A 19859-nucleotide genomic window follows, 5' to 3' on the forward strand; every position below is an offset into this window, starting at 1 on the left:
GTGATTTTTTTTGAAAACTGATATATGATTACTTTTGTCCCAAAACGAGAAACGTGATTGAAATGAGGTCGATATCCCGTTTTTGAGTTATTGAAGAAAGTAACCTGCATAAAAAACCTGACAGTATGTATAAACATTGGTTACTTTGATAGTTGTTCGTATAAATATATAATATGATAATGCATTTAAAAGGATTCGTAGGCCAAACATAGATACTGTAACACAGTTTCAGCGTGCGGTCAAAATAGGAGCTCCGAGTAGCAAATGTAAGAATTAAAAAATCTACGGTGTGTTGTTTGAAAATCACTTTAACAAAAACACGCAGGAACATCTTTCCAAAGTATAATCTTTATACCACCAACTTTAATGTACCTAAGCCATAATTATGTGCTTTCAGTGTGCACAACATCACACACATTTCCTCCAAACAGGTAATACCGGATAATATACGACCGAGCTAGGCACAATTACACTAATTCGTTTTCATATATTCTCCGGCTCGGCATCATTTGCGTTCCAGCAATTATGAAACGTCATCCATTTTGATCCATCACCGTCGTCGAGTCGTATGATGCCTGTTTGTAAAGCAATTTGCCCTAGTTTAAAAAAAATCTATGGGTCTCTACATACCTATCACCGCGTTTAAAACACGAAAAAAATGTTTTGGAGTAATTTAACCTAACAATAAGAAAATATACATGTTCGCAACAAAACCAGAAATGTGATAAAAGCGACAGACCAAAGTCGTTAGAAAGGATATAATCATTAGGCAAATGGCAACCACCTGCTGTTAGTGCTATTCGATATAGATACAGCCGAAGAGATATAGATTCGCTTGGTGCGGGTGGGACGGGATAATGCTCTGCCTGTCTGTCGGTCGGTTTGTCGATAATTGCTGAGTGACAATCGAACTGAAGTCCTAATGGTCTACACTCTAGTCTCGGCAGGCACAATAGCACCATAGATTCTCTTCGACTTCAACTATGACACAGAAGGATACCAAGCGAACAGTCTGACCTTCACTAGGTTAACTGCCTGGAGTTCGACACGAAACAGGAAATGGCTAGAATGTATATCACCGATAACAAAGTTATTAAATCCAATCTAGCACTTCCGTTGGAGGAAATAGAAATTTCTGCAAGTGAAGGTCGGCCAAAGCCGTACAGCCGTAGAACTCTACAAATAATTTAATTTGATTAAGATTTAATTTCGATTCCAATTAATGTAAGTCTCAGTGCTAGGAAAAAGTTCACATTTTCTTACCTCACGGAACCTCGTGGGCGCTAAACGAAGGCCGTAGGCAGGCAGATTTGTCGAGCGCGATAAGTACCGTGTCCTCGCAAAACGAATTGCGGTGAATAGGGTGACCAATCGAATAAGAATGTAAGGTTTGAGTTTGATCTATTGAAAAGTCTTAAAATACTCACACAATGAAACAGAAGATGCTTAGAGAATAAAAATTATCGGGAATCGTTCTTCTATCCACCTCAAATAAAGCGGAATCGGTCACCCTGCAGCCGGTGTAAAGATATGCTTTGACACGCTGTTCGCCAGAAGAAACACCGAAGGACGTACGCAAATATTTGCTTCTACTTATACTTCTGGTGATTGCCTATTTCTGCTATTCATTCTGAATAGGAGGGGGGCGGTTCGCCGACAGGGGAGCTTTCTCAACGATGACGTCTGTCATATTGCGTTGGAATTTGTTTCAAATTGCTAAACTATACAGAAATCTTTCAAAACTTTGCGGTCGATTGCGAAGTAGAGAGGAACAACATAAATTGCCGGAGACCAAAAAGGGATTAGCAGATTTACTGGAAACCAAGTTGTTATTGTTTGCCTTTGCCGTGGGGCGCTCCGCTAAGCAACTGTTCTTACGGAATGATTTTCAACCCAAAAATAGATTTTTGTTTTTCTTACATAGATTAGAAGAAACGTCACCAAATCTGATAGTTCTGATAGTAGAGATAGTTTCCTGTTAAAGCCAAGCAGAACATTCATTTGTGGTGTATATGAAATAAAATTCAATCGAAATTTTCATGAAACATAACGAAACCGGTTAGAATTTCCAGAGCGTCATGAAGGCACAACAATAGTGCTTTTGTGTGTTGACACCTTAGGATTCAGCTGCGTTAAACCCGAAACCAGAATATCCGGAGGGTGCCGTGGGTGGTCTGGAAGTTACACAAACACCGTCATTCATAATTGACGCTGCACGATTGAATCTAATCAACAGTTGACTTGTGAGTATTAGCTAGGCAGACACCCACAGAAGGATGTCTAAAGTTTAAATTGAATTCAATTTTATTCACGTTCGAGACAGCAGAAACATCTACGGTGGTAACTTTTTTACTTTCTTTTTTTTTTCAGATTTGTGTTTCTCGTTTTAATGTGCCACGTCGTAAACGGTACATTTTGTAGCTCTAGTAGAGGTTAAAGTACTGATTTTACGAGGCAGTTTATGGCTCCTGAGCTGAGGAGATTAATTAGCTAATTTTGTGGTATTGAAATCATGCCGTGAATTTTCGAATTTGTAATGCTCATCATAAGTTACTTAATTTTAATTTATATTTAGTTTCAATTTCGCTGTCATCTCACGTCATTTACACTCTATTATTATCTAATTTTCCCCTTTCTTTTATATCGGTTTCATTTTTATTTTTTGTCTTTTTATCAACTTTCTTTTTATTTTTATCTTGATTTTTGCTTACTTTGCTTCACTTTTACTTTTACCATATTAGATGCGTAACTAAGTTCGACGTTTTTTTTAAAGTGACTTTATTATAAAAAAATAGTTACCTACAAATCATTCAAAATATCGCTAGCTACAAATACAACTTTACTCTAATACCTTCAGGCGACATCCATAAATTAGGCTGAAATTTTGCTCCAAAAATGAGAATTTTTATTGAGAAAGTTCTTCTATTGTGTTACGTAATTTGTATGGGGAGGTACGCGGAGGTGCTACGTTTTGTTACATATGAGTGTTCAAGGTTCAAAAATTGTTTTTTTTTCATGTTACGCAATTTATGGATGTCACCTTGCGATAAATGTATAGGCTGTCCACAAATCACTCCTAAATGTCTTGATGTGAGTAAAACTGTTGATCAGTCAATCTATATGCCATCGAACGAAACAAATGATAAACGGACGGCACAATATCTGAGAAATATGGCGGTTGAGGTTTGACTTCCCATTTGGGCGCTTCTATGTAAGTTCAACAACTTTTGCAGTATGAGGCCCTGCGTTGTCATGCGGTAGAATCACTTTTTCGTGCTTCTGCTCGTGCTGTACTCATTTTAGAAGTATAACCAGTTGGGTTGCTGTGATGAAGCCATTTTTCATCACCCGTCACGATGTGATGAAGAAAACTCTTCCTTTTTTGCCGCTGGAGCAGTTGTTCACAAGCTTCAAATCATAGCGTCTTCGAAGGTTTTGGCCTTCTTTCACGGGGACAATCGTCAGCATCGAAACCTATCACGGCACAATGTTCCACGTAGAGCAGCATTTACGTAAACTTTTTTTTCTAACTTTCAAAGTGCTTCAACCACCGTTTTCTTCGATTGCTAAATGTAAAAGTTCGTATAGCTCGGTATCAATTGAATAAACACGTTTTTTTTTTTAATATAGTTTTGTTCAGTCGAAATATTGTCCTATTGGAAATGAAAATTATCAGTCTGGGCGAGGAAATAGAACCAAATCATTCCATGAAAAAGGAGTACATGGCTTTTGGTTTTCGGTAGTTTAAAAAGTTTCTCAAAAGCGAGAACCATTTTTCGTAGTTAGAACACTTATTTCTCCGGTATAAAATAATTGTTTTCTTACCAAAATGCTTCACTCCTAGGCTTTTACTCTCGCTCTCGTACGTACACTCCACACGAACCTTCGCCACGGAAACGAGAGAAAAAGCCTTTAAAACAGTTGGGTTAACCGAGAAAAGTAACATTGTTCACTTGGCTTCGGAAGAATTTCACTCATTTACCACGCATAAATTTACTATCAATTTATCAATTGTTACAATGTCTTTGGGATTTATTCAATTCAGCTTCTTCTCCATTCTGGCCTCCTATTCATAAGATTTGTTATAACTTGAAGTCAGAACAGTAGAAGTATAAAGTGTCTATTTGCACAAACGCAGGTTTGACGAAAATTGTAATTCGCTCCGCAGCCGCCGATGCAACACGGGACAACGTATATTTGGTTGCGTGGTTGAGAGTGTTACACCGCTACTGGCTACCAACAGAAAGTGAGATATTCTTTTCTCATACATTCTTATTATATACGGAATAAGAAAATCACACCACGTAACAAAGCTAAACAAATGATTAATCAAATTGAAACTGTTATTATAATCCGCTAAAAAGGTGCGGTAGTGATGTTCGTCAGAACTCGAGGGTTTTGTGCATAATACTTAAAAAAAAATGGTGTTCATAAACCGTTCAGTGGCAGTAAGATAAAAAGCATTTGAAGATGATGAATAACATCTATTACCGCTTCAGTCTGTGATGCGGTCTAACCAGCCAGAAGCACACAACGCAACGGTCTGTCTGCTCGTCACGGTTAGTTAAACGAAGCGAGTGATTGATTTTCGCACATTCTCTATTTATGGGAACTCAGCAAGCAGCCAGGAGCGAACTTGTGATCGGCTGAATTTGCACAAACTTCAACTCTACTTTAAACAAGTGTAGTAATGCAGAAATAATTCAATTATTACTCCAAAATCAGGACGGAATATTGTTCCTATCGATCAAGACGTTAGTGTTTGAAAACCTTCACAGTGGTAGTAACACTGTAAGCATTTTAAATAGTTGTCATAACATCTGTTACCGCTGCAGTATGGGATAAGTAGTCAGAATTACGCATCGCAACATTTTCTCTGTGCGTCACGGCCGTCAAACAAAAATGAGTGATTGATTTTCGCACATTCTCTATAGTAGGCCAGCAAGCAATCCAAACAAAGCGCAAGGGAAGCGAGCTCGTGAATGGTTGAAGGCTGCAAAACTAAACTGAAAATAGTGATTTTCAACTTAATTTTTAATTGATTCGCCATCGCAAAAATAAGGCAATTATCATACCAAAACAATCACACAAGTTTGGAATAACCTTCACCTTTCGATCCACACATTGAAGTTCAAAATCTGTTCAGTGGTAGTAACATTGGAAGAAGGCACTTTTTTGTTACGCTTTTCACTGTATGCCACCCTATTTTAGTAAGACGTAGGTCTATGTGAAAAAGTAGAAAAAAATCATCTGTTTTTTTTAAAGAAAAGTAGTATTTTAAAGAAATTTTCTAGTCAAAAATATTTTTCCGGTGTATTTTTATTCTCAACTAGCTGACCCGGCAAACTTCGTCTCGCCTATTTTAGTTTTTAATTCAATAATTTTAAACATTTAAAATTCATTGATTCCTTGCGATTGAATTATATCGTTTAAAAATGATTGGTTTTATCGAAATAACCACATCCCCGACATTTGGGAGAGTTTCTGGCAGCACGGCCATTGGTAGGCGCGTTAAAAATTACTCCGTAATATTTTCGCGTAATGCGAGTGTAAACTGCTGGATTTATGGAAAAAGAGTCTGCAGTTTAAATTGACATAATAGTTTAAGTTTGTATTGTGTGAAGTTGGCATGAAAAAAGAACGATATCATGTGAAAGTCGTCCGGCAAAATGTGTTTTATTTTTCTGTTTTTTTTTGTAAGCCAACATCCAACGAAGAAAAAATGTCAAAGTGTTACGTCATACAGTGGCAAGTGCTATAGTAAATATTGGACGAAGTCGGAAGGAAAAGGGTCGAAGAACCTATGTAAAGCTAAGTATTCTGCTTTTATTCGTTCAATTATTGTTTCATATAACTATCACCAGTTAGAAAAATTTGTTTCAATAAAAAGCGCTAGAAAGATTATTCTAATTGGAAAAATTTGCTGTAACACCTGCATTGTCTGTCTGTAGGGATGTGCAAGTTGTTACGTGTTAATCGATATTTCTTCGATATATATACACAGAAAAAACATTATTTAATTTTAAAAGTGAAATAAATCTACAAGCAGTAAGTGTTATGTTTAGTTTTTGCGTTTAATGCGTCTCGTGTGAGCAGTACACTGACGTCGGTAGGGATACTTTAACACCCTACCTGCGTTGTCAATTAGCCGTTTTTAAAATAATTGGTCTATTTATTTGTTTATTTTTTTGGTGGATGCCAATCTGGGTGCATTGCTTACAATATGTCGAGATTTATTTTAGCGTGGTTTTGTGGAGTCGTTTCATTTGTAAAGCTCTGCTTGAATAATCAAAATTACCCCAATAGGTGAGAGCTTTAAACCTTTGAACACGCTGGCTCTCACAACACGGAACTAGTGGTATTAGAATATAATTCAGAAACTTGTCGCGGCCTGACCGAACGGTTACGAACATTTGGCTCAGTTTTATACCCTTGTTTCATGATTTTTCTAGCTTTTGAACAAATATTGAAACACATAGACAATTTTTATTAATTATGTGAAAATCTTGTTGGTCGGAATAGCAACTAAATTTTGATTGCGATTGCTTTGGTATTTTATCAATCAACTTAGAATTCTGTCTTGTTCGATATGCATATTGCATTTTTTTAAATTTTTGAGCTATGAGTGCATGAAACTTTGCCAGTTTTTATACTCAGTAGGTATCTTAACTTAAATACAAAACAAAAGATTATCGGGGCGAAGCACTGTGTCCTCTCGCGTATGCGTCGGTGAGAGGGAATACAGCGGTCGTACTTAATGCTCCAGTGTAAACGTGTCTTCGGCCTTGGTGAGCTTTGCTCACCTAAGGATTATCGGTGTATTGTGATTTCCGAGATGTACCAAATCATTATTTCGGAGACTGTACGCCCGTTGGTTCTTTTTTAGCAAGTTACGATTCAGAGTAGGTTTTGTTCGTTCGATAAATATTGTAATTATTCAATCGCGACAAAGACAAACTCTGCATGGATGCCAAATCTATTCCTGTTTTGCCGGTTCCCTTTTTCCTTTTTTTTATTTTTAATAAAGCGGGTGTTTTGGCTTTTTCGTCATACCAGTGGTCGGCACGCTCTTGTTTGCTCTCGGAGAAGGAAGAAGTTCAGTTTCGTGCGCGGTATTTTAACTGCGCTCAGTGTGACTAATACTAATCTTAATACAGCGCTCTATCGGTTATTTGAGCTGGCACCAGTAGTTTGCATAGTTTACGGTCGGCAAGCGGCTGTTGCGTTTTACGAAATCCATTCGTTTCTAGGTAAATTTGAATCAAGTTCACGGCATTAAACGGGAAGTTTGGTGTGATACACACTGTTAACGATTGGTAGGTTGCCGAAGATAACTAGATCGTGGCGCGGTTCTATTTATATCGTCTCCTGGTGGCCGGTTGCCCAGAGACCGAGAAGTAACCATATCGTGCGCGAAGTTCTGTAGAAAAGATCGCGCCATCAACCTCGATGGATGCAGATCAATTCCTTGCCACTAACACTAATTCCTTCCCTTGATACTTGTGGATGATGCAGAGGATTCCTCGGTCTCTAGTAGCAACAAGTATTAAACTAACACTCCCGATATCCCTTCCTCTATTGATCTGCATTGGGCGTGGCCAGCTTCGTTATTGACCAGTGAAAAGAAAGATCACCAGGAATTGTACACTGAGAATGGCTTGCTACTCCTAAGCACCATTTTGACGGTTCTTTGTGCAATTTCAGCTGATTCTGGTCAATCGCGGGCAACACACGGGCGATCAAATATGCTATGCTATGCTATAACCACATCCTCAACATTTGGCTTTTGTACATGGCCTCTATTCCGGATATATATTGGGTGCATTTCAGTTATTTTCGTTGTTTAAAAAGAAATCAAAGTGGTCATCTTCCAATTCAAAATGGTGTCCAGGGTCAATGCTTGGCTTCTCTACATCATTTCGATTACGGACATATCCATATGTAGTAGTATTTGGTTATTTTCGGCTGTTTCCCAGAAGTTGCCATTTTTCAATTCAAACTGGTGTCTAAGGTCAATTTATAGCTCCTTGCATCATTCTGGATTCGGTGATACTCATATTGGGTGGTAAGTGATCAATTTGGCCTTTTTCCAGGAACCGTAAGTCGCCATCTTGGATTTAAAAATGGCATTTGGAGACCATTTCTGACCCGTGAGCGTCATTCTGGTTTAAGAAACACTCATATTGGGTGTTATTTGGTCATTGTCGGCTGTTTTCCAGAAACCGGATGACACCATCTTCGATTTCAAAATGGTGTCTGTTGTCGATTCTAGCTCCTGTGTATCATTCTGGTTCCGAAGATACTCATATTTTATGGAAATCGGCCATTTTTGGCTGTTTCCTAGAAACCGGAAGTTGCCGTCTTACAATTCATAACGGTGTCTGAGGTCAATTCTCGTTCCAGAGATACTCATATTGGGTGGTATTTGGTCACTTTAGGCTTTACGAACTAATTTTATTTTTGTCATATGACTCCTCCACTTTAGGCTGTTTTCCAGACACCGGAAGTCGCCATCTTACAATTCAAAATGTTGTCTGAGGTCGATTTGTGGCTTCAGTGCGTCATAACAATCCCGGAAATACCCATAATGGGTGGTATTTGGTCATTTACCGCTGTTTTTCAGAAACCGGAAGTCGCCATTTTGTCATGTTTGTTTGACATGTTTGTTACACCTAAAAACATTCACCTGCCAAATTTTGTTGTACTTGCTTGATTGGTTCTCGAGTGCGAAATTTGTGTTTCATTTGTATGGGACCCCTCCCTTAAAGAAGAGGGAGGGATATCAAACTATTATGGATATATTTGTTACCCCTTAAAACATTCACCTGCTAATTTTGGTTCCATTTAGCTGGTTAGTTCTCGAGATGTGCAGAAATTTTTATTCCATTTGTTTGGAACCCCTCTCTCACATAAGAAGGAGGGGCGTCGAACCATTCTGGACAAATTTGTTACCTCTGAAAACATTCACATGCCAAATTTGATTCTATTTGGTTGATTGGCTCTCGAGCTGTGCGAAATTTGTGTTTCATTTGTATGGGACCCCTCCCTTATAGAAGAGTGATGGGTTTCAAACCATTATAGATAAATTTGTTACCCCTAGAAATATCCACCCGCCAAATTTGGTTCCATTTACTTGGTTAGTTCTTGAGATATGCAGAAATTTGTGTTTCATTCGTATGGAACCCCTCCCTTCCAGAAAAGGAAAGGGTGTCAAACCAATATGGACATATTGGTCACTCCTTAAAACATCCACATGCCAAATTTGGTTCCAGATGCTTGGTTAGTTTTCGAGATGTGCATGAATTTGTGTTTCATTTGTATGGGACCCCTCCCTACCAGATGAGGGAGGGGTCTCAAACTATCTTAGTCACCTTTCTCGGCCCCTAAAACCCCTACATACAAAATTTCACGCCAATCGGTTGAGTGGTTTCCAAGCCTATATGAATCAGACAGACAGACAGACAGATAGAGCTGCATTTTTATATGTTTAGATTTTTTCTCAGACAGTTTCCCTGTGCAACTAAAGGTTTCTGAGCTGCAATGCAAAGAATGAAGCCTTTGCTAAAATCCATACGCCCTTTTCAAAAATTACTCTTGAGCCAAAAAAAAACTTCAACTGCGAAAAATATTCAGTTTGCTAAGCCAAGTACCATGTGCAAAAGTTCATTCAATTAAAAAGAAATTAGGTTTGGAGCAGTTCCACAAAAAAAAACCCAGTTTTAATTTTTTTTTATTGTCGTTTTTGATTTGGCTGAAATTTTGCATAGAAATTTCTATGGGAAAAAACATTCTATTTTGTGCTCTTGGTTTAATTTTTTGGAACGCGACTCATTTCTGAGAAAGTATTTATAAATTCTCTTTTGGAAAGGTATTGATGATTACAAATATTTTCAGAGCCAATGCGGTTTATTTGATCGGTGTAATGTCTTTGGAAAAGTTGAAGATAATAATTTTGTCTTTCCGAAAAAATATACACTTCAAAAATTTAAAAGAAAAATTTAAAACAAATTATCTAAACAGTCTCATTTCCAAAAATTCTAGTTTTTGAAACTACAATAAATTACCTGTACAATGAAGACTGTCCGATCATAGAGAAATCAAGAAAAAAAAGTTTTTTTTTGGAAATTGCTTATAGAGTGCCCTAATGGAGAATAAAAGTATTTTTGCAGCTAAAATTGTCTTTGGCAAAGTTGTAGATAATAATTTTGTCCTTCAAAAAAAAAAGCTCTGAGAAAAAAATTTAATTTCTTTTCAATACATCATAACTTTTTTTTCTTGATTTCTCCAAGATCGGACAGTTCTCAATGTTTAGATAAATTTTTTTTTCTTTAAATTTTTTTTCAAAAAATCAAATATTTTTTTAGAATGTATTTTTTTTAAGACGAAATTATGATCTACAACTTTTTCGAAGACGTCACACCGATCGAACAAACCGTTCTGGCTCTAAAAATATTTGTAATCATCAATACCGTCCCAAAATAGCATATTTACATAGCTTCTCAAAAATAAGTCGTGTTTCATCAATAGCACAAAATGGCATCTTTTGCCCATAGATGCAAAGTTTCAGCCATATCAAAAACGGTAGATAAAATTGGTTGCCCGTTTTTTATTATAGTATTGCACTATGCTCACTACATTTTGCATTGACCTATGCCTATGTGGCAATAAGGATCGTTGATGGCAGTTTTGGTTGCAGATGGTATTATTAAGGATGGGCCAACCGGTTCACGAAAATGAACCACGGATTTTGAACGCCTCGAAACTGATCGTTCGTCTGAAACTGAACTTTACCGAAACATCACAATTTCCAATTTTAATTTATGTTAAGATATTTATTTACAAATGTTGCGTTATGCATTTCGCACATTTTATATGTGAAGTTAGAGCAAAAATTGTGGGAAATGGTTGATTAAGAATTGAACTTTTGCGTATACCTCTGAGCATTAAAATATCGAAGGAAACCAAAAAATGTTTTTTTTTTCTCAATATTCAAATAAACGAAAAAACTAATTTATCAATCATTCATTTGCATTTTACTAAAGAATCTTAATTATTCTGAAGAAGAGTTTTCAAATTGCTAAAGATTTTTTTTTTATTTCTAACTAATTTTCCGCACAAAAAAGCAAAGCCTTGGTGCTACATTCCGTATCGGAATTCGACCTTCTGTTTTACTATACACAGACTTCGCAGCCGACTGTTAAGTGTACAGGATAATTGCGGGGCTAGCGCTACGATCCTACTGACACTAACAGTCTCTACCGAGCCGGGACTCGAACATACGACGACTGGCTTGTTAGGCCAGCATCGTACCTCGAGACCAGTTGGGAGATAATTTTCCGCACAATAATTGAGATTTTCTCATTGCTCAATCTCACATATCATATTATTAAAAACCTTTGATGCATTGATTCGTATTGAAAGAATAAATATACTTACAATACTTAGCGTGGTGTAGCGAAATGTACGCGTTATAGCACTGGTATCAACTGTACCAACTGTCATCACACCATATGTGAGTACTTCAATTGTGACATTTATTTTCCATTTTATACGTTGTTTGCATATAAATGTACTGCCTCTGTCGTTCCATGTACTTTTATAACTCATTTCTCTTCTCTCTGGCATCGACTCGGCTACATATACCGACCTACCATCGTGTCTATCTAATGATGGTTTATAATCCCAGGATAAAGGCATATAAACACCGTACGGCCAATGATGGCTATCAGTGCTGAATACAAGTTATTTTTTTAAATAATGACAACTTTATAGATACTGCAGAACTAAGAAGCCTTGTACTAGCTCAACGCGTGTGTGTTATAAAAATGCAAACTACCGTGAAAAAATAAAATGCTACGTCGTATTTATTGACTTCATAAAAAGTAAGCTATGTAATACAGTGGCGAATTCCCCAGATGGTAATACGAAGCATGCCGTTGCAACGCCAAAACCCCGTTGGCGATCACTGCAAGTGCAATGATTATCTGCAATAACGATTTGTGGCTATTAAAGGAAAAATGCGTACCCATTGTGGGGCAGCGTGAAATAATCATTTTCAAACCCTGTAAATAATTGAAAAAAAAAAGACAGAACAGCGTATTTGACGTAACACCATTTCAAACCGGTTTGATCGCTCAAGTCAACTAAAATAAACCATAAAATAATCTAGAAATTTCGCTTACTGTTTTGTACTGCACGTACTGCATAAAATTTCGAACACTTAGACTATGATGTATAACTTCTTGCACTAAAAAATCAACGAAAAATGAATTTTCTAGTCGATCTTAAATGTTCAACCTGTTGGTTATTTTATTTTTGTTGCATTTAAATGCTATTTATATAGATTCAAACATGTTTTGCTTATGAAATTAACGAGAACTCAAAACTAGGCTCTGAATCAAATTCCGAACACTTCAATGTAGTCACTGAGAGATAGATAGGCAAACCGTCTCAACACTGACTGTCACTTTTTTAACGCCCGCTGGTTTCCTGGAAGTGGTCCTACAGCAAGAGCTATTACTGCCGCTCATGGCAAATCCGTCCCAATTGCATTTTTATCAATTTTGAGATTATTTATGGAATCAATTGCTTTTTATATCTACTTTTGATAAAACAAATATTTTTGAATACTTCGTTCTGAGGAAATATGAAAAAAATAGCAAGTCGGTTCGTCCCATAGCAAAAGTGATCGCAAGTCGGTCCCATTGAAAAAACCTTCGCAATTTAACCCCACAGCCAATAATGATTATGAAAAATGTGATATTTACCACAACTTCTGGTCTTCAGGTTTAGAATTGGATGTACCAAGTGATATTCGATAGGAGGATTGATTGAATTTTACGCGTTCTACATAGTGTGGCTCTTGCTGATAGTACAATGTTTTCTTCAAAACAAAGTTTCCACCAGTAGCTTACTTCAGCTGTTGTTTGTTGACAGTGAACGCTTTAGGAGTGTCACTGTATTGTTAGTCAAAGCATTCTTTAGTAAATACTACTTTTCGTATTTTATGTAAGGATGTGGTTAAGAATTGTTCAATTATTGTCGTGAATTTCGTTTTGAAGAATTTGTCAATTAAACCAAATACTTCGGTACGCTACTTACCTGTTTTTCAACGGAGCAAACATTTTCCTAAGCTATGGGTGTTCTTCCATATTTGCTTCCACTGCTACGTCCGCTGTCCGCCGTCACGAACGTTTGACCGCTCTCTGGGAAATTTAGAACAAGTTCCTACACCTAAACTGATTTTGAATTTATCAGTAGTATCAAATGTAAAAACAAAATCTTATTTTATTTTGAGCGGCGTAGTTGGTACATTGAGTTATGCTTCTCACAAAAAACTTGTTTAATGAAGCACAAGAGAAGGTCATTTATGAATTGACCAGCGATGGATTCATTCCAAACGCAAGCTATAGCACCGCCATCGATTTGCAATAGTTCGTTTTTCATCTCCGGTCGTAGTTGGCTATGGGACTGACTTGCTATCATTCTGGCTACGTGCCGTAAAAGTAATCGCATGTGAGTCCCAGCTTATGATTTTCAACAAATTTTAATCAAATTTCGGTTTTTATGCAAGTTCTATAATGCAAAAGTGTTAGATTGTCATTGCAGTACTAAATTCTGTTGATGGTCTTGATTGAAAAAGCATTTAAGTGCAAACTTTCACCTAAAGTGTGACGATTTTCAATTGCAGCACCAAAAAGCAAATGGGACGGACTTGCTATGAGCGGCAGTATACATCACTGGCTAAAGGGCATTCCAAGGAACGAAATGGTATATAGTATTCATACTTTTGATTACTCTAGCTGTAGCAATGTAATTTTTATTCTGAAGTGTTCGAAGTTTGAGACTGCTCGAAGTTTAAATCAAAACGGGATGTTTTTCTTGAACAAGAAGCTATCACTCAAAGGAAATAAGGTACCTCCTCAAAGCTAATGTTGTTGACACACAGTATCAGCAATGGCACAGGAGTTGCTGATAATTTCGCCTGATATGACGACTATCTCTTTGCGGGATTAGGAGCAATAGCTTGTCCATCATAATTGAAGAGTGTTGTTCCGCACACACACACACGCAATTAGCTTATTTTTAGATCGCTCCCACGCAACCCACTAATGCTTGCGTAGGCGTTGATAACAGCATCGAACATATCGAACATTACCTTTGATGAGACGTTAAGGTGAAAACAATCGCATTTTCTGTCGAATAAACTGTTAGCTAGGGACGGTGCAGCTGTTTTGACATAAAAATCGCGCAGTCATTCTCAATCACGTTTTCAAGAGTTCAACCCGGAAAAGGGGGTCAGACATAACCGAAAACAGATTCTCTGTATACCTAGCTCGCAACCGGTCGTTTGATTAGTTTTTCTCACGTAAATCCCATCGTCACTTCAGCACCGGTGAAGGTACTCGAACGCCATCTGGCTTTGATTACTTATTGTCGAGAGTCTGTCATCATCGTCATCACCATCATCACATGCTTTAATCAAATGAAGCTTTACTTTTCAAGTTAGCTCACAACATATGGCCAAAACAAACGCAGAAGATGACGGTTGGCCTCCAATTATGGAAGTTTCTATGGTATACTAACTTATGTGCGTGTATGTAAAGTTTAACGGCGCAGGAGTAGGGGGAAGACACCAGGCAGCGGCAGACAAAGACAGACAGGCTGCTTCGTACTGATGGTTTTATTCTTGCGTTATGAACAGTTGTTGTGAGACTTTATCGATATTTCCGATCCGATTCCTTTGTTTCCCACCTAGCTTTCAACCTTTCCAACCGTGTGCGTCGTTTCGAGTTTGCCGCTATCGTGAAATTCAGTCCAACTTCCAGCTGAATAATTGAAAACTTCCGGTTGTGATGGATTGAAAGTGTCTTGTTCGATAAATAAATTAGTGTACTGGAAAATTGAACGGAAGTTTTTTACGTCGCATTTGAGAATTTAGTAAAGTGTTCCCGATCAAACGATTATAACGAACGGGTGACACGAATATATCTGAACTTGATAGAAACAACAAAGCCTGTAATATTCTTGATATGCCAGAATGATGAAAAGTACATAATTACAGTCATACCTCGATATAAGGCAACCTCGATATAACGTAACTCGATATAACGTAACTCGATATAACGTAACTTTTACCTCGATATAACGTAACTTTTTAAAATGTATCGAAATTGAAAATAAATGATACAGCAACTGTTTTTGGGCCATAAATTGCTTAAAAAAATTTTTGTAGTAAGTTTTGAAAACAATGAAACCAATGCGAAAATTGTCCAAAATGGGCATAAGGAAGGTTTAAAAATACTAATAGGTGATGGGAAATAGGTTTTCACGCATCCTTCAGTAACTATTCACATTCTTGCATCAATTTAAAAAAATTTTTTTTTTGCTTGTTAAAATTTTCTCTAAATGGGCATAAGAAAGGTTTAAAAATACTGATATGTTATGGGAAATAGGTTTTCGCGCATCTGTGAGTAACCACCAACAGTCTCGCATCAATTAAAAAGATTTTTTTTTGCTTGTTGAAAATTGTCCTAAATGGGCATAAGAATAGTTTAAAAATACTGATAGGTGATGGAAAAAGGGTTTCATGCATCTTTGAGTGACCTCTTGTATCAATTGACAAAAAAAATTTTTTTGCTTCGATATAACGTAACGAAAATAAAAATAAAGTTGCCTTATTTCGAGGTATTACTGTATATCAAAATCTGGTGTCATACACTTGAATGTTGAATGTTGTGTTTTGAAACCTTACAAAACTTGTTGAAATTTGTAATAATCAGTAAGTAATTTTAATAGAGATTTTGATATATTATTTATTAACGAGACCAAATTTAGAACACAAGTTGAAACAAAAAGTTCGTAACAAAATACAACAAAAAATGTATGTTCCGTGGACATTTACCAATCCTACCTAAATCATTCATATTTATAAGCTCCTGTACTCACCTCCATTTATGAGTAATGAAAGATACACATTTTACGGCTGAGTACTTGTACTCGAGCTCGACGTGAAGATCCCTGATAAAATTACACTCTCAAAGCTATCCCGGGCTGAAATTTGATGTAACCATTTTAAATAAATTTTGAAATCGGCAGAATTTAAACGGAAACTATTTAGGTAGTGAGAGAATCTCACTCGATGCACTCTGTGTATAGTGTTTTAAATTTCATAAAAATTAAAAATAAAAAAAAACAACATTGGATACTCGAAAACATTTTGAGATTGTAAAAATAAATGTCAGTAGTTCATATAATTACCTACAAATTGTCCATGCATCGCTAAATTTAACATTGAATATTTTCTTATTTCCTTGAGAAACAAGATAAATAATAACTAAGGATTGTATATGTAAAAAGCGGTCGTCTTTTAAGCCAATACAAAATGATTGTTTTAAGCACAGATACTAAGCATTTGTGATTTTTCAGAAAATCATTTTTTCAATCATCCAAAACGCGACTTAGGGTTATTACTGGATTAATTGAATAGCTTGTGTAAGTTTGGATAATTATATGATTTAGACGTTGAATGGCATTTTTGCTACTTCACACGGTAGGGGACCTTGTGATATTAGTGGTAGAACTCTCAAACGAATGGCCTAAAGAGCAAGCCATGCTCAAGAATATGGAAACATAGTTAAATCTTAAAGAGAAAATAAGTTTAACAATGAGCAGACGAAAGAATTACCGAAATAAATATTTGTATCTTCAGCTGGATATTATCTTTGCCGGTCGCTCATCCGCCATACCTGTTACATGGACAGCCCACTGTAAGCTGTCATGATTCATCAGTTCAACAATAGTAGTGTATTTGTATACTTCGTACAGCTCGTGATTCATGTGCCTGCGCTACACCCCATTTTCTAGTTCGCCACCGAGTATTGGTCGCGACCTCTATGCTCGAAGACCCCAAGCGTTCGCAGATCGACCTACTTAAACGTCCACGATTCATGTCCGTAGAGTGCCACTGGATGGATCAGCGTCTTGTAGAGCGCATATTACCTTTTAATTCTCTCATAATCCAGTTTTTAAACAAGGAAAGTTTCCTTTCGGTAAAAAATCAAATAAGTTCAAGTTGGAACGAATTTTTGGTTAGGATTTCGTCCATGCGAACGAGAAAATTTGAAGATTTAAGATTAAATAAACAATATTCCGTTTCTGAAGGCCGACAATACAAACGACCGGCATCAACTACTCTACTGAAATGTATTTCCCAGAATTTGTAGAGGCTGAACTGTTGTTTGATAAATCGCATGAAACTTTTCGCAAATTTTCGCAAATTATCTTACGGGCTTACAAATTGCGACACAAAAGAAGTGAAGTGAACTAGGCAACCAATGCTGAACACTGACGGCACTATCAGCAGAAGATTAAATCTCGAGTCGATTTATAGTCCAGTCTTGTCCGTATTCATGTATTTCAATTTATGCAGCGTGAATTGAGATGTACTACAGCTGTGCATTCGTAGCCCAAAATCGTTGCCGACTGGCACATTTTCCCACTATTATGAAGTGAAGCAAAATATTGACGTTGCCATAATCTTTACAAGAAGTCATACTGATGAAAATTAATAACCTTACACGAAAGTAGGTGTGCAAACAAACACTGACCTCATAACAAACAGAAACGGAACGGCCGAGCATAAATATTTTCACGTCCGGCGAGAGCACATTTATGTTGAAAATTGATTGTGATTTCACTTGTTTCCCATCGGATCGCTCCGGGCAGCTGGGCATCTATTCACATTCGATGCGGCACACAGGCAATCATCAAACAATTATAGGTTATCAAAGTTGATCGAGCGGCCACCCAGTCCCCGGCAATCGGTACCATTTCAATAACAAATCGTAATGAAATCAGACGTACTTTGCATACCTACCGATAGATTATAGAGTGCAAACATAAACCGGTCAGTCAGCCTGCGGTATGGTATTAATATTTCATCATCGGACGGATCAGGCAGCTCATGGGGGAGAGAGAATTTTACCCCTCCAATTCGGGGCCAGACTGCTGGCGGGGTAATAAAATCGAGGCACGTGACACGTCTAACGGGTTTCCTCGATGTCGTTCTACCTGTGCCTTATTAGATAGCCGGCCGATATTGACTTTCCAACTGTGGCACAACAGATAACACGGCATTGTGTTCATCGATTAGGTTTGTTCTGTTGTTGGCTCCGGCAACAGAATAAAAAAAGAGAAAAATCCCCTTTCTGGCTAAAACTGAGTGCAGGTAATTGTCGGTACGCTCTATTGGCTGGGTGGTAAACCATGTTGAAACGGGATATACGTTCCGGTATCTTCCTATAATAAAACTGTCGGTTGAACTGGGTACCCTCCTAATGGATGCATCTTTATCTGGTATACAACGTGAATCAAGATGTGTAGACCTTCTTTGGGTAATCCTGCCTGTAACTAATGATGCTACGGTACACGGAACCAGCTCTACTATGCAGTATGAACAACATTCATTTAAGCGAGAGCAGCAAATTGTTCTTCCTGTATCGCATCACATTCCGGTTTGTTCCGACCGCCCACCGTTTGTGTTGCTGCCGCGTCGGTGCCTTTACTTCCTTCGCTTAGTTGCAAATTCAGAATAGTTTTATGCAGTGAAACATACATATAGTAAAACTGATTCGGAGCAATCATGGCGCAAAATTAGCCACACCGTATTTTGTTTGCTTCTAGGCTGGTGACTTGTATTATTAACATGAGGAGCTATCTTACAGGAACTTGTGATATAGAGAAAATCAGAAATTTTCAACACCACAACTATTCGAATCAAGTGTTTATCTTTTTGGTGCATTCGGCCTATTGAAACGAAGATTGCAACTCCAAAGAAGATTGTCATGAAGAAATAACTCTGTAGCAGGAAGCAAGTTCGTTGGATTGACTCTTTTTTTTTCAAAAAATCGTAATACCCTACAGAACTTAATGATTCAACAACAGTGATTAATAAAGCTAAAAATTTTTTGGTTATCCCTATAAAATATTTGCAAGCACTAACCCACGTTTTTTCTTCTTTCAGGTACGCACCACACTATCAATTTTGCTAAACAGTGAGTATATTTTGAATACTTTTTGCTAATATTTAGTTATTGTCTTCCATTTTTATCACTAATATTCGGTTACGGGAGTTTGCACCAGTTTGATTTCGAGAGTTTGCACCAAAGATTAAAAAAAAAAACATTCTGTTCCCAAATCAGAAATGGTTACAGCCAGTTGTTGTCACGAAGACGAAAAGGTTTCGATTTTTATTAAAACTTCCACAAATACATTTGAGCAAATATCACTAAGCAAAAATGTTAGAAACTTGACGGAACGTCCTGATACTAAGGTTATTATTCTGGTCCTAACCTACGATCAAGCAAGAGTTGAAAAGGGAACGTGAATAATTTAAAGATTTAGAGATTAGTTCATTCTTTTGTTTCAATATTCAGTTGAACAAAATGCACTCCACAACTTTCACAAAAATATGTTTAGGTTATGTCAATCAAAACAATCTGTCGACAATTTTACGATTCTTTATCCTCTGCATAGCACAATTATCCAACATGTATTTCCTATCAGAGTGTCAATTAAAAAGTAATACACTTGCGACACTATTACGCTAACTAAGGGGAAAAAAACTATGTTTGAGTAGATTTAGCAAACCAGTTGATCAGTTGTTTGTGTGCGAGAGACCGCCGCTTTCGATGGCGTGTCGGCGGCTGGCTCGGACTGCGGAAACCACCGCGGCTTTGTGTCACCTCTATTATGCGTTTCAAGATGAACTATTCAGCGATTTAAATGTAATGGAGAATAATATAACTCCTCATTCTGTGCCGAACACGCATCAGTATCGGACGTGTTTGGTGATCGCT

The 19859-nt window shown here is 37.2% G+C and overlaps 1 protein-coding gene across 8 annotated transcripts in view; it reads left to right on the forward strand.

The window, feature by feature from the left end:
* LOC129721097 (tyrosine-protein kinase Src64B) overlaps positions 1–19859 on the forward strand; it is a 176167-nt gene that overhangs the window by 105439 nt on the left and 50869 nt on the right. Inside the window, exons 1-2 of one of the 8 annotated variants that reach the window (XM_055673237.1) lie at positions 13696–13770; positions 19025–19055. The exons of 6 other annotated variants lie outside the window; for them this stretch is intronic. The gene's annotated coding sequence lies outside the window, so the exon portion shown is untranslated. Of the gene's footprint in view, positions 1–13695; positions 13771–19024; positions 19056–19859 lie in introns of those variants that run through there. One more of the 8 variants, XM_055673236.1, reaches the window with a different exon arrangement.

The sequence above is a fragment of the Wyeomyia smithii genome, chromosome 2 (assembly GCF_029784165.1).
Source record: "Wyeomyia smithii strain HCP4-BCI-WySm-NY-G18 chromosome 2, ASM2978416v1, whole genome shotgun sequence".
Lineage (NCBI taxonomy): Eukaryota > Metazoa > Arthropoda > Insecta > Diptera > Culicidae > Wyeomyia > Wyeomyia smithii.